This window comes from Bacillus rossius, chromosome 1 (assembly GCF_032445375.1).
Source record: "Bacillus rossius redtenbacheri isolate Brsri chromosome 1, Brsri_v3, whole genome shotgun sequence".
NCBI lineage: Eukaryota > Metazoa > Arthropoda > Insecta > Phasmatodea > Bacillidae > Bacillus > Bacillus rossius.
In genome coordinates this window covers 206,866,115-206,892,856 of record NC_086330.1, presented here as the reverse complement: position 1 = coordinate 206,892,856, position 26,742 = coordinate 206,866,115, and positions in this window count along the sequence as shown.

Sequence of the window (26,742 nt, the reverse complement as noted above, 5' to 3'; positions counted from 1 at the left end):
ATTGGAAACGGACAGCTGCCAGTCGATGAGATGTCTAGACGAATATCATTTCCCGATCATTTTTGTAATTTAGTAACATCGAAAGAAGAACTGATCGAAAAAGTATTTCCTGACATTCAAAAAAATCATAGAAATCACGATTTCCTCAGTGAAAGAGCTATCCTTGCCGCAAAGAATAAAGATGTCTATCAACTTAATAATGTTATTAAATCCAGTATTCAAAGTGATGAAATTACATATAAGACGATAGACACCGTTGTGGAAGCAGATGAAGTAGTTAATTATCCAACGGAATTTTTAAACTCACTTTATCTGCCAGGGATACCACCACACATACTTAAATTGAAAATAGGTGTGCCAATTATCCTCTTGCGGAATATTAATCAGCCAAAACTCTGCAACGGCACACGACTTTCAGTTAAGAAATTAATGAATAACGTAGTGGAAGCAACGATTTTAACGGGGCCTTTCAAAGGCGAAGATGTCCTCATTCCTCGAATACCCATGATCCCGACCGATACAACATTTATATTTAAAAGATTGCAATTCCCAATTCGATTGGCATTTGCAAACACAATCAATAAAGCTCAAGGTTAATCTTTAGAATTGTGTGGTTTAGATTTAGATGTGGATTGCTTTTCACATGGACAACTGTATGTTGCGTGTTCCCGAGTCGGAAAACCAGATAGTCTTTATATCTACGCATACAGTGGAAAAACAAAAAAATTATTGTATATCCACAAGTATTGCAAAATTAAACTTATATGAAATGTATTCTTTGTTTTATTTCTCATTTCTCAACTATTCATCACAATGTGCCACAGCAAAGCGTGGCAGGGTACAGCTAGTTGTTAATATTTTTGTGAATTGTGTTTTCGTAGTATATTAAATATTTTTTTCATTTATTTATTACTTTGAATATATGTTTCAAGGTAACTGGCTATTGTTTCCAATATGTTTTTACGTGGAAGTGTTAGTAAAAACATGTACACAAACATTAAAATATCTTCTTCCATGCCGCTTTTAAAACACAAGTACACAAACATAAACATGTGTAGGAATGTAATTATACGCAGACATTATAAATATCTGCTTCCATGCAGCTTTTAAAACACGAGTACACAAACATGAGAAGAGAATATTACTTGTGAGTTAGGACTCTGAAAAATTTCTGGTATGCTAAGATAGAGTAATAAATGTTTTTTTTAATTATCATTACTTTAACTATCGCATCCACAACGATAGTATTGATAACATATATTTTAGTTAAAACCTATAAATGATATGTCTTTAAGAAAAATGGTGGTTACAACAACAAAATGACTGGATTTTGTGGATTTTTGTCTATAAGGATCATAATAATATTGGTAGAGAATTGAAACTCGTCCTCAAATACACTAACGTACTTTAGAAACCTACACCCGATGATAACATACATCAGATGAAATCAAGATGGTGGTCTCCACTAAATAAGATGGCTGTCTCCGGCAGACCACGATGGTATATACCTATACATTTTTTATTTTGATAATAAATTTATTTTAAAGAATGCAGTGTAACGAAAAATTGAAACAGAGATTAGTAGGGTGTTCGATGACGATGTCATTGTAACAGAGGAGTGGGGTGCTAGATGGTGTATTCGTAATGTAGAGGAGTGGGGTGTTCGATGCGCAGGTTTTTAAATTACAGTTTTATTAAATAATATAATATTTTTAATTTTATTTTCAAAGTTATGATTATTTAATTTGTTTATATATTTTTAAAAAAAATTTTCATTAAAATCGGATAATAAATAAATATTTTCAAGATGGTTGACGAAACTCGAAATGTCGGAATGTTCTAGGAAACAAAATGGCGGAATGTTCTAGAAAACAAGATGGTCGCCGGGGTCAAAGGTCACGGTCTAATCCAAGATGGCCGCCAGAAGTAACATAATCCAAGATGGCCACCAGAAGTGACATAATCCAAATTGGCCACCGGAAGTGACGTCATCCAAGATGGCCGCCTTGACTCCCCGACTCCCCCACCACCCACCGGTGTCCCAGGATGAACTATATACACCTACTGCCACATATTAGCCAACTCACCACAGCTCAAACTTGCCAACCAGAAATGTGACGAGCGCAACACGGAACTAGGTTAAAATGCAGATAACTTAAAACTCTATAAATAATAACATTCAAGTTAAATTGATACTAATTTATTTTAAAATATACAAAAATATATTAGGTTAAGTCATTAAGCATTTTCGTAAACTAAGTCTTTAATGCTTGTTGCCCCCAGATAGGGGAAACAAGGGAGTTAGTTAGAGCGACACAAGAAAACTGTTTAGTGAGAGTAGCAAATTTTATTAACATGGAGAAATAATGCAATAGAACAATAAATACCTATGTTAATACGATTCACTCGGCTCGTATTCTAATTTTATTATACTTTCTTGGACTTATCCCAATTGAATGTGCCTTCTGTCTGTCAACAATAAAATAAGACATATGTTAACAATTACTATTACACATAAAATGACAACGTTATTAACTGTTACAAAAGAATGGAAAATATATGTAGTTCTTAAGCTCGCTTTCCTCCAAGAAAACAATAGCGAGTCACAAAGTAAATTAAATATATAGAAGAGAAGATTTCAAAAGAATATTAAGTCGTTGATTTCCCAAAATAAGAATGTGTGTTGATAGTCATAAGTTCAAAGCCGCCTTGTGGCTTGCAACAAAATGTACGTGTAAATAAACCCCTCGTTTTATCGGGTCCAATACGCCCGGATACTTGCCTCAACACAAGTTGGGTCGTCCTGTCCCGGGCGTCGCTAACCGAGTCGCCAGTGTAGGTTACGCACCGGCCATCCGGCACCTTGCTTCCCTTACGACGCCCTGAATGGACTTCGTTGGTGCGCTGTTGTCTCGAAACCTGAAGTTCCCTTGACGACTGCGGAGAGAGTTGCGAAGGACAGGCCACGAATCCCCATGGCTGGGCTGTCGCGATGTTCGCACCTGGCTCACTCACTCTAGTGTCTCGTAACTTCAAAGTGCACACTCCTATATGATGTGTGTGTCAATGCTGGTATACTCCGCACTAATCGGTAGTATGTCCCTCACTTCCCTTTATTTGCCTGAATCTGTCTGACCAAATTGTCATTTACATGCACTTGCCCGACACGGGAATACAAAGTGCCCTCCTAAACAACTTTTCCAACGAGTCTCTGGGTTGCCACACAGGTGACACTCTAGTCGTTTTTGAATACCTTGACACTTAATCGCTATCTCGTTGCGCTCCAGCATTGCTCCTTGCGAATTAGGCCAAGTCCGACTGACAACGAAAAATAACAAAGTCTAACTTACCCTTCGTGAAGGCTAGGTCCCATATCGGACTTCGGTGTTAGTTCAGGCAGAGTGGCGGTCTTATAGGTGATCCAGGCAGGACGGCGGCATTTCTTCTCGCGGCGGAGCAGCGCTTCCGCTGGTCGCTGCTGTCGTCGGCTTGTAGTCGTCTTTAAGTGATTTTTTTCCTAGCCTAAGTAATTCTAAGTGTGTAAGGGGAGGGTCCAGGTTAGGGGAGGACCTAAGTGTGTCTCAGGCCGAAGCCTATACACTCTACCATGAGGGTTTTTAACCATGCAGGACAAGGGCGCGTGCATCATATGCTAATTGGGGTTTATTGGCCAGCCATAGCTGCGATTGGCGCCATGGCTGACGCCCGATTGGAAGTCTAGCTTAAAAGCTAACTAATTTGACCCAGGTAAAAACTGCATAGACACAGGGAAAACCCTGGGCCGGGTCATGCGGGGATCAAATATAATGCATTAAGCAAGCTGGTAACTACTGGACAAGAGGGAAGCGGGTCCAGGTAAAAAGAGTTGGGCAGGGCTGAAAAATCAACCATGCAGGGGTTGGGTGCTTGGAACTTGCGGCCCGAATTGGTATAGTTGGGCACTTCTGGGTTATTATTAGCCAGGGGCACATGCGCCCCCAGGGGAGGGTTAATTCATCACTCGTCAGCCCAGCCCAGCTGCCCAGGCGGCCACCTGTAAAAAAGAATGGGGCTGCTGTAAATATTCCCTTCCCCTAGCGCCGAAGCCGCAGCAAGGCCAGCGGTACAGCCTCGGTTCTAGCAATATTTACAGCAGCGAAGGCTGCAGAGCAAGCTCCGCAAGCGGGTAAACCCACTGATTCGCTGGCAGCTAAGCCTGGCGTGATGGCCGAGAGCACAAGTGCTCTCGACGGTCGGTAGACAAGCTGGTAAACTGGCTCAAACTGCGGGCGCACAGGGTGCCAGGCAGCCTGGAGATGCGCCATCTTCATCTTCCTTTTTCCAGTCAACAGCCGATGACCTTTCAAGCCAGGGTTGGGGTTAGTCTTCCGGGCTAATGAAGTACCATGCCGTTTCGAACACTCTTGTCCTCCAAAATCCCCGGGATGGTTTCTGGTCGCGCCACCCATGGCTACCGCTGGCTCCAACATGGCCCCAACTTGAAGGCATTGCCGTCTCTTCCTTCGAAGTTCCAATGCGTTTCAATTCCATTGCGCGCGCAGCAGTCCACATCTCCACAAGTTCCAGCCCGCAGTTCGTCTACACTTCTCATTTTTTCAGTACATCGAGCTCCCCTGCGGTGCTTTCGCCGACGGAACTGCTTCCTGCCACACACCGAGCTGTATCCAGGCTACCTTTCACCCCGATAGCCATGAAAACGACCCCACCATGCTGCCAGTGGTCCGCGGACTGTTATTGGTTATTCTCAGTCACTCCAGCGAGATTGCAACTCTCGGGCTGGGATCCCGTATCCGCCACCCACAGGATGCGGTCGGTAGCAGATGGCACTGCATGGCCGCCCCCAGGCAGCCACAAATCTCCCGCGCACTGCCAGCCCTTCGGTTACCCAATAGGGTGCAGGGAACTCCCAGCCAACAGCCCGCGAAAGAGATGCGCACGCCCCGAGAGATGACCGTTTCGGTCTTAAGCACCGAGGTCGGGTGTTTATATACCCATCGGGTCGCCTTCCCCTAAGTTCTCCGAGCATCCAGAACCTCGTGGTCACTCCTACTTCCCTCTGAATGGTCGGAGGGGAGGGAGATCATGTGATCAGTCACGTGACCGCTTCTCAGTCACATGGATACCCCTGCACTGCGCGGTTCTGGGTGGGGCGCGAATGCTGGTACAACGATGAGTGCCTATTCCGTTGTACACCCACTATATAGGAGTGCAGCATGGGTGGGAGTCATTTTAGGTGCATGTGTCACTTCAGGTGTGACCACTTCGTTGGGGGACACTTAGTTCCCACAACACGCTGCACGGACTGCCTCCTAGACTCTGGTTTCAATCTCTTCAATTCCGGTTCCAACTGGTGCCCCGGTCTTGGACACAAGAACACATGTATTCGAATGATCATCTTCGGTGATGACTGCTTTGGTCAGACATTAATGACGACGTCTGTGACCACGGCTGCGACTTGGCTTTGCCTCGGTGCATGATGAGACAGGATCACTGACTGAACTACGACGACACGCACGTCGTTTGGACATCTGCGTCGATGCATAGTGGGTCGCATCAGGTTGAAACACGTCCAAGTTTGGTTTATCCTGGACAGACGAGGCTACTACCTCTCGATGCTGGCTGGAAGCATCGTGTGCGGTCTCATGTGATAGATGGCATAGTTTCCAGGTTCGCAGCAATCTAGCAACTGCTGAGTTGTTTTGTAGGACACAGGTAAATGCAAAAACCGCTAGTGCTGAGTGCCTCCATCCAGGTTTCCGCTCATGTGTGCATATATCCTGCATTCCAGAAGCGTACTCGACACTGCTGAAGTTATGTCTTGCGCTCATTTGCACATTTTCAGGATGAAACTAAAACATCTTCTTGCAGGTCGAAACACAACTGAAGGCAAAAACGACTGCACGCCTTTTATATATACAGGATCTACTCACACTGTGAGTGCCATTTCCACATTAGCTTAGAGTTTGTACAGGCACATGCTCGCTAAAACTTGTCGTGTGGCTGCTCGCCAAACATTTCACTAAGCTTGCACAGGGAAGGACTGCCATATTTTGCCTGCAGGTACACAATTTGTAATTGAGCTCCACACAACTCGCTCAGCTACTTATTATGCTCAGATATGGCAAAGTAAATTATTTCATTTTGCTATAATAAATCGTCGAACGTGTTTTTCACTTGGTGGTACGGAATTTTTCCTTCACCCCACTTTAGGCCGTGGAAGTATTGGCACAGCTATTCGTTACAAATGTATGCTTTTATCGTCCAGTAGTTTCCAGGGGTACGGAGGCCAGAAGGTGCAGGTTCGAGTGCTACCACCATCCTCGTACATAACAGCAATCTCCTTTAGAACCCATCTGTTATGGTTCTGAAAACCTTGCATGTTCCAGTACATCTTGATGCTACCAATGGTCGGTCGTAATCAAATTAAACTCGTAAACATCTATGAGAGTATTTTAACAAGCTGCCCTAGACAATTGTAAGCTGCAAGTCGATCGTGAAGTAAAAAACAAAAAGCATAAGTGTTTGGCGGAATTTTTTTCCCTCATCGACATCTCGATCCTCGATGATGTTTGAATTTATTCAAACTTCCCGTTTGGAAATGTCAAACACCATTAGTGTAGCCTCGTTCTTGATAATGTCGGGGCTCAGTATCGGTGACTGTGGCCATATTACACTAGTAAAACCTTTGAATCCATTTAATATACAATAAGAAATATTCTGGTTTTCAAACTTCATGTTCATGTCCACGTACTGGTAGCTTACACTATTTAAAATATTTTTACATTATTAATTTGACAGTTATCAAACATGGAACAGCTATCTCCTGCATTGAAATGTCTTCCAGTCTGAAGCCCGACGATGATGTATCTTGGTTTTTTTTTAGTGAAGTTAGACTTAACTATCCAGTTAATACGCTGATGTTGAGGCAATAAAGGATATGCTTCTAGGGCTCCAGGATCGGAATGATACATCAATGTTCTTGTGATTTTTTAAGTTCTTCAGCATCTTGATATTTTCGACCGTGCTTACTTGGATGTGAGGCAGCAGCCACTCGATAGACTAGTGTTAGCGAGACATCCTGTGGGTTTTCTGCAGCAGCGACAATTGCATTAATGTGTGTATTTGGGTTTGAAGCAGAACGAGATCTTGTTTTGAATTAATGATTATATGCTTGTGATCTTCAGAAAATCCAAGAAGCATGGTCAGCGGATCAAAAACTTTAAATTTTCCTTTGGCATAAACAGGTAGCTTGTATTCATCCTTGAGACCCCAGCATGCCATATTTACAGCAGACAATTCATTCGGCGTCCGTGAAAGGTAATTTTTCATGGCGGATGTTATACTTTCATCGATCATCTGGTCTAACTCGACGCCATTATGTACATATATAATGCGCTCGATTAGGTGAAGACTATCATTGCTTGATATTGTAGTCGTGACTGCGAAAGTAAATTACAGATATCTTGCTGCTGTACAGCGATGCTTACTTCGGAAGGTAGTGTGTATGGTCCTAGCAGGAAAATCTGGTATTCGATTAGTTCCATTTTCATACTGCTGTCATCATAAATGACTAGGTCTTCCGCATTGAGGATTTTGTCTTCCATGTTTATTCGGAACTTTTCCAATACTGAGAAGAAACTTTATGCTATCAGGTGTTAATGCATCAATGTCTGGTAGAGAACTGCTCTTTTGTATGCCAATACGATTTCTTTTATAGTGGTTCGGTGTCACAAACTTTATGCCCATCGCTTCAAATGCAGATGTAATGTAATTTCTTCGTCTTAAAAATTCACAAAATGTCCTCGCTGGTCAACGACTCTGACGACGAATTCGTGTGCGCACTTCACGTCGACTGGAATGTAAATGATACTGTGCGGTATTTCAACCAGCTTATATCATTGCGGGACTACTGGCAAAAAAAAAACTCGTGTAGCATGTTGCTTAATCTTTCTTTGGGATATGTTCAACTTGCATATTTGCATTTTATTCGTATGACATTCACGGGCAATATATTTACTCGTCGCATAGATTCGTATGTACTTTATTCCTACATCGTAAATCTTTGGTTCGAATACCATCATCGTGCCTATGGTCCCAGGTTCTGTAAAAACGACATTTTCACTGCCAGTTAAATGAATTTTTTGGGTGTTTTGGTTTATTTAAGCAGTTGATAGTCTCCTTTGGTCAATTTTCCTTTATGTAATTTGCAATGTCATGAATTTCCTAAGATCCAACATGTAACTGTATTACATGAGTTGTCCCATAACGTTTTAGAAGTAGGATCTTGCCGTTATCTTCTTATATATTAGGTAGGGCATTATATGTTTGAAATCTACGAGTCTACTACACTATTCACCTACCAACTTCATAGGCGGGAAATGGACCGCTCACAGCTCGGAAGTGTGACCTTTCAACGTGAGTGTTATCAACATGACTGACTTATTTTCATAACTGCATTTTTATTTTATAAGCAAAAATATACCTTAATTTTTTTAAATTACATACGGAAGGCACAAGTGTCGACAGTTTATTTGGTTTTGTGAATGTTCGGTTTCGTAATAGTAGCACATTTTTGTCCCACGCAGGTACTGTCTTAGTCCTGGAGGAGGTATCAAATTGCCGAAACTGTCGTAGTACTCTGTCTTTTTTCCAGACTTTATGTATGTTACCCAGTGCAAGCAATGGCCTGTCGACACATTTTAATTAGAAATGACACACTAAAAACTCTTTGACTTGCTAGATATTGGTCCTGCATAAACACGCCTCGGAAATTATGTATTTTCTGTTTTCGAGCATACCTTATTAAATCTATATTGGTGAGCAGACGTTTCAGTAGAGAACTTAGGATTTTTTCAGTCGTTTCTTTCTCATGCGCCGACCTAATTTGTGGGGTCACAAATTAAGTCTAATGTCATTATTTTAACCATGGAAATGGCTTATATATTGGCTTTGTGTCTTCGTGCTTCCTACAACTGCTGAGCTCATTTTTGGATATGTTGACTGCCCGGACTATACCACTTGTAGCACCGATTAGCCTGCTTATGCTGGTAAACGTAGCGGTAGAAAACCTCGAATAATCTTCTTGTCGAGAATATATATTTTTTGTTTGGCATTTTGCACGCCTGCACTAGCCATACGAATGGTTTTTGCGGGTCCTAGTTCGACGTGTACCCAGTCCTAATTTGGTTTTAGCTTTTCATGATTTTCGATACACTCCACGCCGCGATTCTTTCTCCTAGTTATGCGTCTGTAAATTTACTTATAATTTCGGCTTCCTGTGTCAGTATCTCGTCACCTCGTTGCCTTGATTCCACGTTCTTGCTAAGGGAATAGGTAATATCGTGCTGAATGCACTTCTCGTCAAGAGCATTAATGCCCACGTCAATTTGAGCTAGTCGTTTGGCGAGTTTCATTACTGGACCACATAATCTGTAAAGTGGACTGTTCAACTCGAAAAGCAGATTATTAATCAGCGAGTTCACAAGTCCTGCGCCGATATGTTTTTTTTTTGTTCTTACCTCTTCGAGTGATAACGCGAAACTGAGCCGAAAGTATACATGCGTTTGCTTTTATACAATTTTGTCAATACAATGCAAGTCTTGAAGCAAGAAATATGTTTGCTCGTGCGCATCACACATGATGACGTAGCCAGTGCGTGCGAATCGTGACATGGCTCGTTAATGCCATCTACCATACGATGTATTATGGCGGGTCCGTTCAACTGCGGAAAAACATGCGTTTAACAGCGTTTGCTGGAAAAACCAAACGGCCTTCGGTTCGAAAACGTGTACCTCTATTCCAAGACTTTGCAACATCCAAAGTACTAGTGGTTGGCCACAATTCTATGTTCAGTGGAAAGTTGCATTTTTTTTCCTTTTACCGATAATACTCATGAGTTGCCTCCTAGCATTTCAAGAGCCAATTCCGTGTGTGTTTTCGATGACGACGTGTATGAGAAGCAAAGCATAATTAAAGAGTACTTTTCCATCAGTAGATACACCTAATAATATTGCATTTACCGGTGTTAGACATACAGCAGGATTACAAAACCTTTGCTACGAAAAATGCGAACATCTTTGTACTAAGCCGCATGGATGAACTTAATTTACATTATGCTTTTCACGATCAAGTAAACACCGACATGACTTTCCAGGAATTAAAAGACATACACTCCTTGTGCTGGGAAAACGAGCACGCATTCCTAATTATAGTCAAGGACTTGCATCTATATAAAGGCAGGTACAGACAATGTTTTCTATCAGTTTATATTAAAACAAGAGTAATAGCATCTCGAAATTCGGTCGTAGCAGTCTCACTGCCGAAATGGATAGTGTTCTCTAGTCTCGCGACGCTGATATCTGAAAATAAATTTCACTACTGGTGCAGAAAGTGTAAAGTACGAAAAATTATTAATAGATTGCCTTCTAGCAATCAACCAGAGCGTTGAAGCCTCGGATTCTCGAATACGCGACATGATCAAAATAACGCAATGTTTTCAAGGCTTTTCAAAGTTGCCCAAATGCATCACTAACTCATTTGGCAAAGAAAACAGATATTTCTCGAGAGGGAAAAGTCTTCTGCAGACAAAAAAAAGTATAATATAAAGTTTTGCAAATTGTTTTCAGCCAGTACAATGTCTGACTTGGCCAATAACCTTCATACAGTCTATTTATAAAAAATATCTACTGGTTGGAAGAACCAGAATTTAACGTAGAATGTAAAATGTAAATATATTTAATCCCATCTCTAGTTGTCTTTACGAAATAAAAATTAGGAATATTTAACCATATGTGTGAAGTCAGAAGTTAGTGACGAGATACATACTGCAAAGAATAGGAAATACGAACCATACTCAGAAGAAGAGGGCTTTACAAGTACAGAGTCAATGCACAAGAAAACATAACGGAAATGCGTACACCAAGTTAATACAATGGTCCAAGCATACTTGAGATTTTTCACAAGTCGGAACAATGACACGACCTACGGTGTGTACCGACAGATAACAAAGGCCAACAAAAAAAATTACTTGGTACCTAGGATTTTGGAAATGATTTAAGATATATTTGAGGAGCTGAATCTAAATATTATGTTAGGTTTTTTTTCTTTAAGCTCTACTTTTTGAGATAAGTGTGAAACAGAAGTAAAACCGCCCGCTTGACTCAAGCCGCTTTGTTACAGAAAAAAAAATCTTGTATTTTGTCACGATGTTAGAGAATTCCTGGACGAAACGAGTCATCCGGAATATTTTTTTTAATGATTTGTGCCTATTTATTGATAGCTTAAAGCGAAGCTTATAATGTGTTCTTCTACACAAGGGGAACAAATATGATTCAATAACAATTGCTTAATCAACGACAATGAAAGATACATATAGCAGCATAGCTTTGGTTATTGAGAATATAAGGTACCGTGAACATCAATGGGTGATTTGTGTGGACTTAAAAATGGTAAACTTTCAAAATGGACAGCAAAGCGGCCACACCAAATATCCTTGATTTTTGTGCCTCTGGGATAGCAGAGACAAAACACACCACTGGGTTAGACAAGAGAGACCTAAGAGACAAGATATGGTCGTTGGAGGAAAAAAAAAACGTTATTAACTAACCCTTAATTGAACGAAAGTAAGACATCTTTCCTCCACTGCATTTCAAGCTGGAAATTATGAAGCCGTTTGTAAAGGTTCTTGATAAGGTCGGATAAAGCTTTGCATTTAGGAGGGAGTAAATGCCTCACTTGAGCAAGGGAAAAATTATTTAAAGCAGGAATATTTGGATGGTGTTATGCAAAAACAGGTCAACCCACCAACACGTAGATTTGAGTAAATTGAGTTCAAAGTTGAACGCTATCTCTCAAATCATGAACACATGGCTAGACATTTTTAACTACATTATCTCAAAGTATGGACATAGTACAACACCTTACACATGGTTTCAATGTGTATGTCAATATGTCACAAACAGAGGGCATAAAAAAAGAGGGTTGACTGGTTTTTGCTTAACATCATTATAGGTATCATGAATTATGGAAATATGTTAAGCCACCACTGCATGTTTTATTATAATAATGTATTGAAGAACTTAAAATGTAATACACTTGCATGCCATAAAAAATAAAATAACTGACTATAATAATAAAATATACATGTTACATCTTGTAAAAATGACGATAATTACGTAGTCTTTCAAACACATACATTAACAAAGGAAAGTCACCAATGTTCATAAGATTGTTATAGGCAAACATTTTAATGAAAATGAAAACTCCTAACCAAAACAGGAAAATATGCTACATGTCAAAAGTATATCATGAGGAAGTCTTGGAAATTACTCTGCAGACGTAGACATTTCTGCATCCCCACTATGATCACCATAACCAATGCTCATGTCATTGCCAAAACCTTCAATGTTATCAACAAAGTTTCCTTGTTGTACATTCTTCAAGAAGTTATAAAAACTCTGAGTATCTTTTGGAACTAATTTGAGAACATCTTTCAAATCCTTAATCTTTTCTTTTGACAACTCCTTTCCATTTGGCCACAAATGATGCAATTGTACATCCTTCAATGATGCCCTTCGTCCTTTCTTATTGTTCGTGATATCTACTTTTTGTGAATCTTCCTGAGCTATGCTTTGTTTCATGAACAGCATAGTTAGTTCGTCTTTCTTCAAATGGATTTCATGGGTAGAAAGCTAACTTACTTTCTGTCTATTTACATAAATCTTATGATTAGTGATGCCAGCTTCCAAAGTGCTTACTGAATACATGTCATCAGTTCTCACTCAGTTGACAGTGAACTTTTTCTTCTTTCTACAGGATTTCATGACATTCATGTAGTCAGTATCTGTATACAGTCGTTGTATTTTAAGAGCACATTCCACATCTCCGAATTCTGAGTGGTTTGGTAGGAAACTATAGCCCAACAGCAAGAATCGCATTGTGATAGATTCCAATGATACATGATTCTGTAGTGTATAGATAAGCAGAAGTACAAGCCTTATGCTACGATTCTGTCCCCCACACGAGTCACACCATAGAATAAGTTTCTTTGTAGGTGGCTGAATGTTTTCTTTTAGGTATTTCATAAGACATGATCCTATCTCCTGTGTCCAATGACCAGCTTCATGTTCCAGCCATACATTTAATATTCCTTTTCTGTGCTCCCTACATGAATGCCAAGATTGTATACATTGAGCTGACGATTGTAATATAAAATATTTGTTGGCAACTTTGGGAGTGGATGGGTTTTCTGCAGGTCGAAAGTTAAGGTTTCGACTTCTTTACTGGTCTGTGCTTCTTTCAAGTTTTTGTTCATTTCACATTTTAAATCTTTTGCTGCTTGTAAATGGGCTTCATTTAGTCTATTCAGCTCAAGTAAGTCATCACCTTCATAGGTTTTACTAAGTGCCAAGTATGTATCGCACATCAGACATGTATCTTTTTTCGGTGATTTAAATCTTAAATTAAATTTGCTGTAGAATAAGAATTTATATAATGACAGACTTACTGGATCATTACATTTACTTGTGTACAATTCATACATTGTACTCAGATTTAAGTCCTCATTAAGAAACTTGGCATCAGTGTCAGCTCGACAATAATGAGAAACATATCTGGGAAAGGAATCAATATGCTGTATAACTTCCTTGACTTTCTCTTTGGAATGCTTATTCTTACCACCACTCTTTGTACCCCTTAAATCTGAAATAACGTCCATATTTTTTTTCTTTTTTGCAAGGCTACATCAACACGGTTTTGGTTTATTTGTAGGGTTTTTAGAAATGCCATTTTGCACACTTCAGTTTTACCAAAAATATATTTTCTTGTTTTCGACCTCTTTGACGTTTTTTTTAATAATACCACATCGACCAGAACTGACTGAAGGCCCTTCTGCATTTTTCCACAGATACAATATGTGTGCATTTTCTTTTGCAACAACAGTGAAACGCAGTATTAAATTCTTTAGGAGCAACTTCCTGATCTCTACAATTGAAATGTTTTTCGTTCTTATTAGATCGTTTTTTACTGTCTTTTCTTGACTGGTCGGGATGCTTTCGTTTCCTTCCACGTGATGGTCGGCCTTCCGAGAGCCGAGATTCATTATCTGTGGTACTGCTATCTGATTCAGCTGGACCAAAACCAGAACTTGAAGATTCAAGATCTTCTGTATTAGAACTAAATTTATTGCTGTGTTTTACTCCATTGTCTTTTCCTCTAGTTCCTATAATCACCATATCCTCCTCCATGTCCTCAACCACTATTTCTTTATCCTGCTCATTACCAGGACCTGGATTTATTTCTACTGTATGTTGTCCCTGTGCATCTAACACTGACTGTCCAACGTTTGGTCCCATAAATTCTCCATCTCTCACATTCACTTTCGGATGTTCACTTGTTTCCAGAAGCTGTAATGCTTGCTCCACCATGTCCGATGTCTGTTGATCTGTATCAGAACTGAAATCCTTGCTAATGTTTATCCCATTGTCGTTTCCGGTAGTTCCTATAATCAGCATATCCTCTGTCTCCTCAACTGCTATTCCTTTAACCTGCTCATTAGTAGCTTTTAAAGTGTGTTGTCCCTGTGCATCTAACACTGACGTTCCACCTTTTGGCACCATAAGTTCTTTATCTCTCATTTTCACTTTCAGATGTTCACTTGTTTTCAGAAGCTGTAAAGTCTGATCCACCATGTATTGTCCCCTTGACATCTGAAATGAAAAATACAGTTCCCATTACAAATCATTTTTACAATTATTACCAACCAATTCAGTTCATACCACAATAGTAAATATATTATTCTTTTATAGGTTTATCTGGAGAGCATAGCATATGTAATATAGTACAGGCAGTCTTAAAGTTAAAGGTGTGAAAGTAGAGGACTGCCTGTATTAGGTTTTTACATTGTGGAGATGTGTTGTTTTGAATTCCCAACATAAGAATGATAAATGTTTTATTTCATAAACTATTATAAGTACTGTATATATTTAGTTTGACTGAAATATAGAATTATTTTGTAAACCGTTAAACGTAGTATATTACTCCAAAATATGTCTTTTGAAGGCAGTGATGGGAGGTGTTAATAGAACCGTAAACTGAATGTATCTTGTGACGATTTTGTTATGCAACAATTTTTCAGTTTAAGCAGCAATAGTGGTTTTACAAATGGACTCGTGTCATTACGTATGTAAATATAATTATGCCAATATGAGTTAAACCACAAACACAATGGATACGACATTAGGTAAAAACCAGTTAAGCCACTATCACTTACAATCTATTTTTATTACACCAAAAGTTTACTTTTAATTTATAATAAAACATTGCACTACTGGTAGCGCAGAAAAGCTACATTATGCACATTGAGTCATTAAACCATGCACAGCATTCACGTCTTCAAGTGCTTATGATAAAGACTTAACCTAGAACATCACATGTACGTTTTGTGAAAGTACTCACCTTTGACTAATCAGCTATCACCACAACACAATTAAACACTGCGATGTATTAGGTATTACTACAACCACCGTTATCCGATAATGGTGTTGTAACGTTTGCGTAAATGAGTTGAATGATTCTCATTTACCAGCAAACAACACTTCACCTGCACCAGCGTGAGTAAGAGGGTTAACTGGTTTTTGCTTAATACACAATGGCCAGTATCGTGAGAGTGGGTTGACACTTGCGCCACTAGATGGCACATTAATACAGAATGTTGCTTCAATCATTTTTGCTTCTTAAAGAATGGCATTTTCTCAACTCAGCTATGTCAATAACTCATTTTTTTCACTTTTGTGGGTTAACTCCTTTTTGCATAACACCATCCATTTAAGGGCCCAAAAAATTAAAAATCATTAAGGACAATGCCTTCGTAAAATCCATGAATGAAGCTGAACTAATATTCTGAACTTCCTTTGTTACAATTGTCGGAAATTTTCTGGGCCAATGAAAAGCAGAAAACCATGTTGAATGGTAAACGATATGCATAAAATTTCAAATCCTTTGGGTGCAACATGATTATTAAGAAGCACTATTTACACAGCCACCTCAACCACTAGGAGACAGCAGTGAGGTGCAAGGCGAAAGATTTCATTAAGATATTAAAATTATAGAGTACCTCTATCAAGAAAGATGGTATATGCACATGATGGCAGATTATTTCTGGTGTTGAAAAGGGACTGTAAGTAGTATATTTTGGGGCCTCCGGGAACAGGGTTCAGGGTATGGAGCCGGGAGCCGAGAGCCGGTCCACCATCTTGGATTGTGACATCACGGCGGCCATCTTGGATGATCTTGACCTTGACCTTTGAACTTGACCATGACCCCGGCATTCACCTTGGATCCGCCATCTTGGATGACATCAGCGCCGCTATTTTGTTCCTCGAACATTTCGCCATATTGAATGCCGCCATTTTGAATTATGGCATCGCAATTTCAATTTTTGTTACAGTTTCCATCTTGAAAATCTTTATCATCTGATTTTATTGAAAAATTTAAACTTTATAAAAAAATTAATTACAAAAAATTATTTAAATGCACTTACGACATGGAGCTCGGAGTCCTCGGTTCGAACACAAAGAGGGCAAAAAAATAAAAATGGTGCCTAATCCTTCCTCCATGGAAGCTGCTAGCAGACTGACTCCCAACACTTATGTCAAGGTGTATTTATCATCAGCTCGTGTGACGTCATATCCACCATCTTGAAAATCCATAATTTTAATGATAAAATTAAGTAAAAATATTGAAATTTCTAAAAAATTAATTTAATTTTAATAAAAAAATTATAAGCCACTGTTGCATATTTCGTCACACCGCAATCTTGGATTCTATAAAATTTGCATGTTTCATTACGTCTGCCATCTTGGTTAAGTATGATGTCATCGTTTCACTTTTCGATACTGCTGCCATATTGGATTCTAGATCGTTGCACTTTTCGTTACAACCGCCATCTTGAAAAAACATAATTTTTATGATAGAAATCAGGAAAAAAATTTATAATAATAATACAATTTTATTAATTAAATTTAAAATAATACTATTTTAAAACGCACTTACGTCTTGAAGTCCTAGGTTCGAACCCGGTAAGAGCAAAAAAGTCGATAGATCTTTCCTCCATGGAAGCCACCTGCAGACTGACCTCCCACCACCAATACCAAGGTGTATATCATCCGTTGGTATGATGTCATGTCCGCCATCTTGTTTTTGTCTACTAGAGTGCACTACCATCATATTAGTTAGAATTTTACCCACTAGAGTGCAGTTATAATTTATTATTACTGAGGCAAACACCATCTTGACATTTGGACACCATCTTGAAATTGTGTAATTATTCAGCTAGAAATTCGGTAAAAATTCCGAAATTCAATAAAAAAATTAAATCAATAAATTGATTTATTCTATAGATTCCTGTTCTTGGTTCGATCCCTAAGCGATGAAAAAAAAATTTAATTTAAATATAATAATTTCAATCAATCACATTCAAAATCCTAAAATATGCTTAAAATCCTTTACTACCAGCCTCCAATAAGCTGTTATGACGACGATATCAGAAATTTGTATTTATTGACCCACAAATTTGAAAAAATTCTTAAATTTATCAAAAAATAACTCATTAATTTACACATTGAATCGATACTTGGTTAATAAAAAATTAATTTAATTTAAAATAATACAAAATTGACAGGTTCAATAAATAAAACACCAAAAATTATTTTACAAATATAAAATTTATTTCATTAAGTCTACACACTACAAGTACGAAAAAACACAGTTAAATTAATAAAGTCTTGAGCATTTCTCGATCTAAAGACTTCTTAGAGTACAAAGTAAGTGATTTAAATTACTTTAATTTTTTTTCAATTTATCAGGTGGACTTACTGGTACACCACATGTTTCACACAGAGAAAAATTATCGATTTTATTAAAAACACAGTGATATATTTCATGTTGTTTCGTACTTTTTATATTTACTAATGTTTTGCCACATAATATATGTAGTTTGATTCTGATGAATGCACAACAGACAGTCTATCACAATTCTGGAGGTGTCTTTTTAATCTTCCATAGTGTATATACTGGCTGCATTACCTGTTGCACTGATATTTAATGCGTTCGGAGTTGTTATCACAATTGTGTATTACATAATCCTGTAATTTTAAGTTTTTTATTTTGACATAGTACGTACAGTTGGATGATGGAACACCATTGAATGCTGCTTCCTTTATCAATGTCACTGACACTGTTGACAACCATTGTAACAGCGCTGAATTGTTAACTTCTGAAGCCTTCGAGGTCTGCTCTGCGGAAGATGTTGCACATATCGAAATCTTCTGGTGTGCTGGGGGAGAAGATGTAACGGTTGCTGTCGTTGTCATCGAGCTCTGCACTGTTGATGGTTGGCCTTCTATTCAGGTCAGCATTAATAGTGGTAATGATGCCATCGAGTTCTCAAGAAGAGCTTGATACTGGTCTATAATGTTATACAAGTCTAACTATCCGATCTATTCAGCAACACAGGCAGAGACGGACTGAAGTTCTCATCGTAAGGGTCTCATGTATATATGCTCATTGGCTGGTTTAATACGTGGGTCAAAACAACAACTATGTTCATTATTGTTGCACTTAACTTACACAAAGCATTATCTATAATGACTACGTAAGCTATCGAGACGTGAAATTAATTTATTGCACTTGTTGCACTGAAACAGTATTCTTTGAACATTATTCAGACAACCACTTTTTTCATGTCTGCGAGCATTTGAAGTGCTAGTGAATGATGCATCACAGTATTTACACTGTCACGACAAACGTTCCACATTCGTTGAAGTCTGCAATGTTGATGAAACTTCAGCTGATACAGGTATCATATATTGTGAAGTAATATCTGCAGTCAATGGTACCGATGAGGTCAGGATCTCCGCGGCTGTAGACACTGCTCCCATTGAGGTATCGGCCGTCGCTGTCGTCGCTGTTGTCGACGTCGGTGCAACCAGAGTCCCCGATGTTGATGGTAGAGCATCCATCCCGGTCGACATTGGAACAGTAACTAAATCTCGCGAAACTTACTGAAGAAAGACGATCTGTACAGCACCACGGCCAGAGGTGAACTGAGGGACCAGTCGTCTGATTCTAACTTATATACTCGAGGCCTAATGGTATACTTAATGATTCAAAATATTGACTGTGTTTGAAATTAATTTTTATTAGGTACCTACTTTACAATTACAGAAATATAAACACACAAGTTCAAGTTTTACACATTTATTTAGAAAAATTCCACATATGCATATAAGGTTAAGGAATTAAGCATTTTCCCAAGCAAAGTCTTTAATGCTGCACGAACTACCTCGTCGACTCCGGATCCAACTGGCTCGTCAACACCGGTACCAACTGGTTCGCGGGTCACGGGATCCGGAACACAGGTTTCCAGCTGGTCATCTTCTGCGCCGACGACAACTCCGGAGAAACATGTTCGATTACGTCCGTGACCACGTCTGCGCCTGGTCTTTACTGCAGTGCTTGTTGGGACCGATTCACTGCGTGAACTTCGACGACGAGACCCACGTGGTTTGGGCGTCTGAATACAGGCATCACAGGTCGAAACAGGTTGAAACAAGCCACTAGTTTCCGTATCTTTATGTAGATACCCAGAATCCCTGTATATGTACTCGACACTGCTGAAGCTAGGTCTTACGCTCACGAACACGTCAGCAGGATTAAATGTAAACATTTTATTGCAGGTCGAACGACAACTGAAGGCACGAACGGATGCACGCCTTTTATAAATGCAGGCTCCTACTAACACTGTATGTGCCATTTCTGCATTAGCTACGAGTTTGTACATGCACATACTCGTTCAAACTTGTCACGTGGCTGCACGTTATATATTCCACTAAGCTTGCGCAGAGGACAGTCATAGTCGGTCTGCAGATCTGCAATTTCAACTGGCGCATCACACAACCTGCTCAATCATTTCTTTAGCTGAGATCCAGCAATGTCAATTATTTAGTTTTGAAATGATAAATCTTTAACAGTGTTTTTCACTTGGTGGTATGGAATTTTACATTCGTCCTACTACAGGCCATGGTATTATTTGCATATCCATTCTTCGTGAATTTACTTTTTTCGCCTAATAATTTCCAGAGATACGGAGGTCGGAAGATGCAGGTTCGTGTCTTGTCTCACGACTCTATTTTGGCTAAAGAAAACTTTTAGGTTGCAGTACAACTTGTCGCTAGCAAAGCTCGGCCGAAACTAATTAATATCGCAAACGAATCAGTATTTGTCAGATTTTTCACAAGTTTGTCTCGAAAATTGTACGATGAAAGCCGATCGTGAAGTATGAGACAAAAAGCATAGGTGTTTGGTGGTATATTTCCGGTAGTTGATATCTCGATCCTACAGTCGATGATGTTTGAATTTATTCGATCGCCCTGTTTCGAATCAAACACCATTAACGGAGCATTGTTCTTGAAACTGTCGGGACTCAGTATCGGTGACTGTCTGCGCCCATAGTATGCTTGCTGAAACTTGGCATACATTTGATATGCGATAAGAAATCTTCCGTTTTCAAAGTCCATGTTCATATCACATACGGTTAGCTCTCGCTGTTTAAAAATATTTATTTCATTTCGTATTTGACAGTTATAGAATACGGAGAAACTCACTCCTGCATTGAGCTGTGTTTTGGTCTGAAGACCACTGATTATGTATCTCAGTTTTATTTGGTGAAACTGGCCCTTACCTTCCAATTGATACGCTGACTATAAGGCAAACTAGATTATGTTTCCAGGCTCCAGGATCGGAAAGACAAATCGAAGTTCTAGCCATTTTCTATGTTCTTCAATATCTTGATACGATCAACCGTGCTCACTTGGATGTAGGGAAGCATCAACTCGATTGACTGTAGTGTTAACGGAACATCTTGAGGGTTTTCTGCAGTGGCGACAATTGCATTAATGTGCCTGTTGAAAAGAAGCAGTACGAGTTCTTGTTTCGAAATAATGATTATATGCTTGTAGTCCTCAGCAAATCCAAGAAGCATGGACCGAGGAACACAAACTTCGAACCATCCTTCGGCATAAACATGAAGCTAATATTCATCCTCGAGAGCCCAACCGACTATCCTTGCAAAAGACAGTTCATTAGGCGTGAGCGAAAAGTAATTTTTCATAGAAGATGTTATGCCTACATCTCTCGTCAGTAGTATGTAAATGGAGCTACGGGCCCTGGCTTCTGGCTGTGGCGCCGTGAGCCGTGGAGCATGCCGATTGCTCTAACGTCACGGCGGCCATCTTGGACTCAACAATTCCTAGAAATTCCTCAAAAATGACTCAAAATGACTTAAAAATTCCTGTTTTGAGGAAAATTTTCCCCGTTTTCGAGGGAAAAATTACCGTTTCGAGGAAATATTTCCCGTTTTAGTCCTTAAAAATACCAGCGGCTAGAAATGTTCATATTGAGGCTTAAGCATTCATGTATAGGTACAGCCTCCAATAAGCCTCTGACGTCATCATGGATTATGACATCACCTTTGCAATTTCCGTTACGGCCGCCTTCTTGAAAATCTTTATTTAGTATCCAATATTAATTTAAAAAAATTTAAATTTATAAAAAAATGCAATTAATAAAATTTTAATAAAAATGTTTTAAAAATATACTTTTACGAGTTCTCGGGGAGAACCCAGTGAGGGCAAAAAAAAATTAAAAAAAAATGGCGACTGATCCTTCAACCAAGGAAGCCGCTAGCAGACTGACTTCCCCCACCACTTATGTCAAAGTATCGCCCCTAGTGCATCAAAATTAAATAATTTTAATTTAATAAGAAAAAACCTTGGAAACTGCAGGAAAAAATATTAAGAAGAATAAAGTTATTTATCAGAAGGGGCACGAGGTGGTAAACAAGATAAATTTAGACTCCCTGCACACAAGCAACTTGGGAGCTAGTGGACAGTTTAATAGAATAAGGTATATAATAAAAAAACACTACATAAGTAGCTTGGTCTATAGGTTAGCCTTGTTTATTTGAATAGGTTTTGTTTTGGTATAGTTGCTATATCACAATTGAAGGTCTTAGCAAGTAACAAAAAGGAGGGCCGGCCCAAAATTATTTAAACAAATTTATATTACATTAATTAAACATCGTCACAGAACGAAAATTGTAACATTCCACCTTATTAGATTCTTTCGATGATTACATAAATAACAGTCTCATTGATTACATATTCATGTCGATTAAGTTGTTAAGGCACTGTTCGCTGGTATGCATGTAATTAATTTAGTTCATTATATATAAGGGGAAAATATATTTCTCATATCACCCGGTTCTTCAAGTATGACGTCGGGCCGGGAGGAAAGCTCTTCTTAGGAGGAAAAGCAACTGGAGGTCCCGAATGACTTGCGGGGAGCAAAAACGTCCCCCAACACTTGGACCCTGTCGGAAACACAAGTCAAATTCCAAACGAATTAGACCTGCTTCCAGACAGTCAAACACAGTCGGCGCAAAGGCTAACAAAGAGGAATTCGGGGAGGAAACAAAAAGACGGATTACTCATCAAACAGGGTTTAGCTCCTGGACTCAGGAAATGTCTCGCGCCGACAGCCAAATGGCGCGGACCGAAAATACCACGGATGACGCGAAAGAAATAGTCATTTAGGAAGATACAGAAATTAATAAAATTTAACTAAAAATTACCTATTTTTATCACAACTTCTGACTGGCTACTGTACAACTGGGATCACATCCCTTAAGGCTGCTGACTAAATCCTCAATAGAAGGCATTTCCGTCGTAGCCGCGCCAGGAGACGGAGGAAAGTTCTGCCCAACCAGCAGCGTGGTTAGCAGCCAATGTCCAAGTACCAAGTGCCGCTATGGCGGACAGAGATCCTAATTAAATCGGGCGGTCGGCCCTAGGGAAAAGAGGGGAATGTTTCGGCTCAGGGTCGAAAACATGCAGAGGTGCCCGAGTGGTCGTAAGCACTACTTCAGTTGTTCGCACCGAAGAGCGACTGCCGCTCTCTCTGCCGGCGGGCACAGAAAGCAACATACAATCGACTATAACAGGCCACGTGGAGGAAGCATAGGGTCTTATGGAGTAGCTTGTGGTGCACTCTGGTGGCCTAAAGGGGTCATAAAGGGGGAATTAGCAAGCTCACCCACAGGTGTCGCGGGCGTCAGCTCCACGAGCTGGCGCCAAGAGATGTTACAGTTTCTGCCGCTAGATGTCGTGGGCGGTCCTGTAGGACAAGGGAGAATGTCCTTGGAGTAGGCCACCGCTTTGGCGGGGTTCACCACAGGGCATTGATCTTGTGTTAAATTCTGCGAACCAGGGGGCGGAGAGAGAGGGGAGGGTGGACAGAAAAGCGCAGAGATGGCTAGGAACGGAGGTCCACGGGAGACTCGTTCGTGCCGAGACTCGCTAGTCTCAGCAGGCCTCTAAGAAATAGAGCTTGCAGGATAGAAGCTGCTCTATGCGATTTTAGTCATGAAGGGAAGTAATGTTACAAACCCGGGACATCACTGCAGGCGAGAGAAATTTCAACCGGGCTGCCGACGACTACATTAGACTAGCAAAAGTTTAACTACGTAGAGTACACCAGCCTAACAAAGTGTAAATCACCCCTTTAGTAATCACATTATAATAAAAATAAAACTTTCAAAAATAATTTTAAAATATAATAAAAAATTTAAAAAAACGTGTCAAAATTCCTAATTTCCGGCACATACCCTCCCGCTTGAATGCGGAGCATAGAGGGTAAATAAAAAAATATTACTTACACTACTTAGTAAAACTAGTACCAGGTTTGCCTGTATCTTATTATTTATATTCTAACACCTTTGAGATGCGTCCACCTCTCAGGCTCAACATATAGATAAACCTTAAACAAACTTATTAACTAAGTGCTTATTAACTAAGTGGCCACTTAAAACTAATACAACTTAATGCTAGCATTCTTATTTCTAGTACCATGGATTTGTAAGACCTTGGGGTTTTTGGCATGCCTAATATTAGAGAGTGTCCTATGTCAGTGGTAAGAAAGTAAACACATCTACTTTAAGTCACCCTGTGTTTTCATTAGATGGGAGATGTGCGCTCTGGTCACGAATTATTCCGAACTTGGGTCAGCTAAGCTAACCGTAACAGGCGTTAAAAATCGCTGTATTTGAAAGGGACCTCTCCAGCGATACGCCAGCTTGGCGGAAAACTTATCCACTGCCTTGCTGAGTGGGTGTGCCTTACAAAGCACAAAATCGCCTACCCTGTAAAGGCTAGGAGACCGGTTTTCGTTGTATTTCCTTTTTCTGCTCTCATGAGACAGGTTAAGATTCTTACGAGCTCTTCTCCAAATCTCCCGGGTGTCTCTCGGATCATCGGGCAACAGGTCATTCAAAAACCAAAGATTTGAAAGAGGGGTATTGGGTCGGTAAGTGAACATGATTTCGAAAGGAGTACTTTTGTGTCCTTCGTGATGTGCATAATTAAAGGCCATTTGCAGCCACACCAAATTTGAATCCCATTTATCCTGCTCCTGCGCATGGTAAGCTATTAGAGCAGACCGGAGAATGCGGATGAATCTCTCAGCATGCGAGGGCTGTGGATAATAAGGCGAGGTTGTGACGTGCAGGATGCCATGTGAGAAGCACATATTCTTTAAAATCCTAGCCGTGAACTGGGTTGCATTGTCTGACACTACTATAGAAGGGACTCCCGACGTCTTGAAGACCTGATTACGTAGTGCAGATACAGTGTTTTCTGCGGTGGCTTTTCGCATCGGGATGAGCCAGACAAATTTTGTGAAAGCGTCTATGCACACCAGCAACATAGTGTTTCCTGTCCTTGAGCGCGGGAAAGGCCCGACAAAGCATATTTTCCATGGGGTGCTCTGCCACATCTGAAGTTAAATAACCGAAACGAGTGTTCTGAGCTGGCTTATTCAGCGCACAGATTTTGCATAGTTTTACCTGCTCGGTGATGTCCTTGTGCATGCCGTCCCACACAAAGTGATGTCGGATAGCCTGAAAGGTCTTATATATGCCAAGGTGTGCGTGATAATAGTGGAATATCATATTACGTAGATTTTGTGGGAGCACAGTTTTGTATGTTTTTGATTGGGGGTGCGTTTTTGCAACAGCCCCTTAGATATCCTAAAGTATTTTGGCGCCGTTCCCGAACTAAAAAGGTTAATAATGCTGGAAATATGGGGATCAGCTTCCTGTAAATCCTGAAATGCCAACGGAAAATCTGTCAATAGGGCTTGACATAAGAGTGGTGTTCCTTCGGGCGGAGTCTGAGTTGGGTTTTCGAACATGCGGGACAGTGTATCCGCTACTATGTTCTGTGTACCACGAATGTGTTGGATTTTGAACTTCAAAGAGGAAATTTTTGCAATCCACCGCCCGAGTTTCCCTAATTGTTTCGGGTGTGCTAAAAGCCAGGCTAATGCCTGATTATCTGTCTCTAACAGGAATTCCCCGTGTTCTATAAATTGTCGGAATTTGTCAATGCCAAATACCACCGCGAGGCATTCTAATTCGTAGATCAAGGAGGCTTTCCTCTCGGCGTGGGTAAGTGTCCGCGGTGCAAACGCAATGGGCTGTCTGCAGCCTTCGACTTCCTGTGACAGTACTGCGCCAATAGCCACACTGGACGCATCAGTCTGTAAAATGAAAGGTTTGGTAAAGTCTGCCATGCGGAGTACAGGCAAGGAATAAATAAATAAATAAATAAATAAATCGCCTGTTTCAGGAAATTAAAATTAAAAGCTTTTTCTTGTTCTTGTTCCGGACCCCAAGTGAAAGGTGTGTTTTTCTTACGCAACGTATTTAGTGGTGCTGCGTGCTCAGCGAAATTAGGAATATATTTTGAGTAAAAATTTGCCATACCAATAAAACGTGAAATGCCCTTACGGTTTGTAGGAGGCGGAAAATCACGAATAGCTTGTGTACGTGAAGGGTCAATTGTGACTCCCTTGCTAGAAACCAAGTGTCCTAGAAAAGACAGTTCTTGGATTGCAAACTTAACCTTTTTTTGTGTTGATTCTCAACCCTGCTTTACGAAATCTACTTAGGACTTCCTCTAAATGTTTGATGTGTTCTTCAAACGTTTCTGAATATACGACGAGATCGTCTATAGCCCGTCCCACTCTTATATTGCAGTACACGGCTTATGGCGCGCGCTGTTGCCAAATCTCTAACACATTACGAATTTCAGGAGATGTGTGTCTTTGTAATTCGGATCGAACAAGAAGCATTTTAAGAAATCATATCGTAATTTGTAATATTTTATACTATTACACATATAAATTGGTAATAATGCCACTCTTATGTAAATTTCAAAATAAAAACTACATATTGTAGATGAAAATTTCTAATAGTTTTCTTTTATGTTCTAAAAATCCCATATATATCACATTTTCATGGGCCCGATAAATGCCGTATTTTTGGACAAGTCATGTCCAAAATGATAAATAAAATACGGTAATGGAAATTCTCGGTCGAGTAAGTTATGGGAAAAATCCGAACAATTGGATCGAAATGGGGAAGATTTTTTGAAAAACAGAAAAATCCCAACAACTCCCATAATATGAATAATATCGCATCCGTTTTAACAGAGTACCTAATGCCAAAAAATGTTTTCTAAATAAATTTTTGATACGACCAGCCATAACTGCATGGGTTCGAAAAAACATTTTCACCGGACAAAAAAAAAGTACCTGCCTTAGTAGACACCTTACTAAATCTGTTTAAAT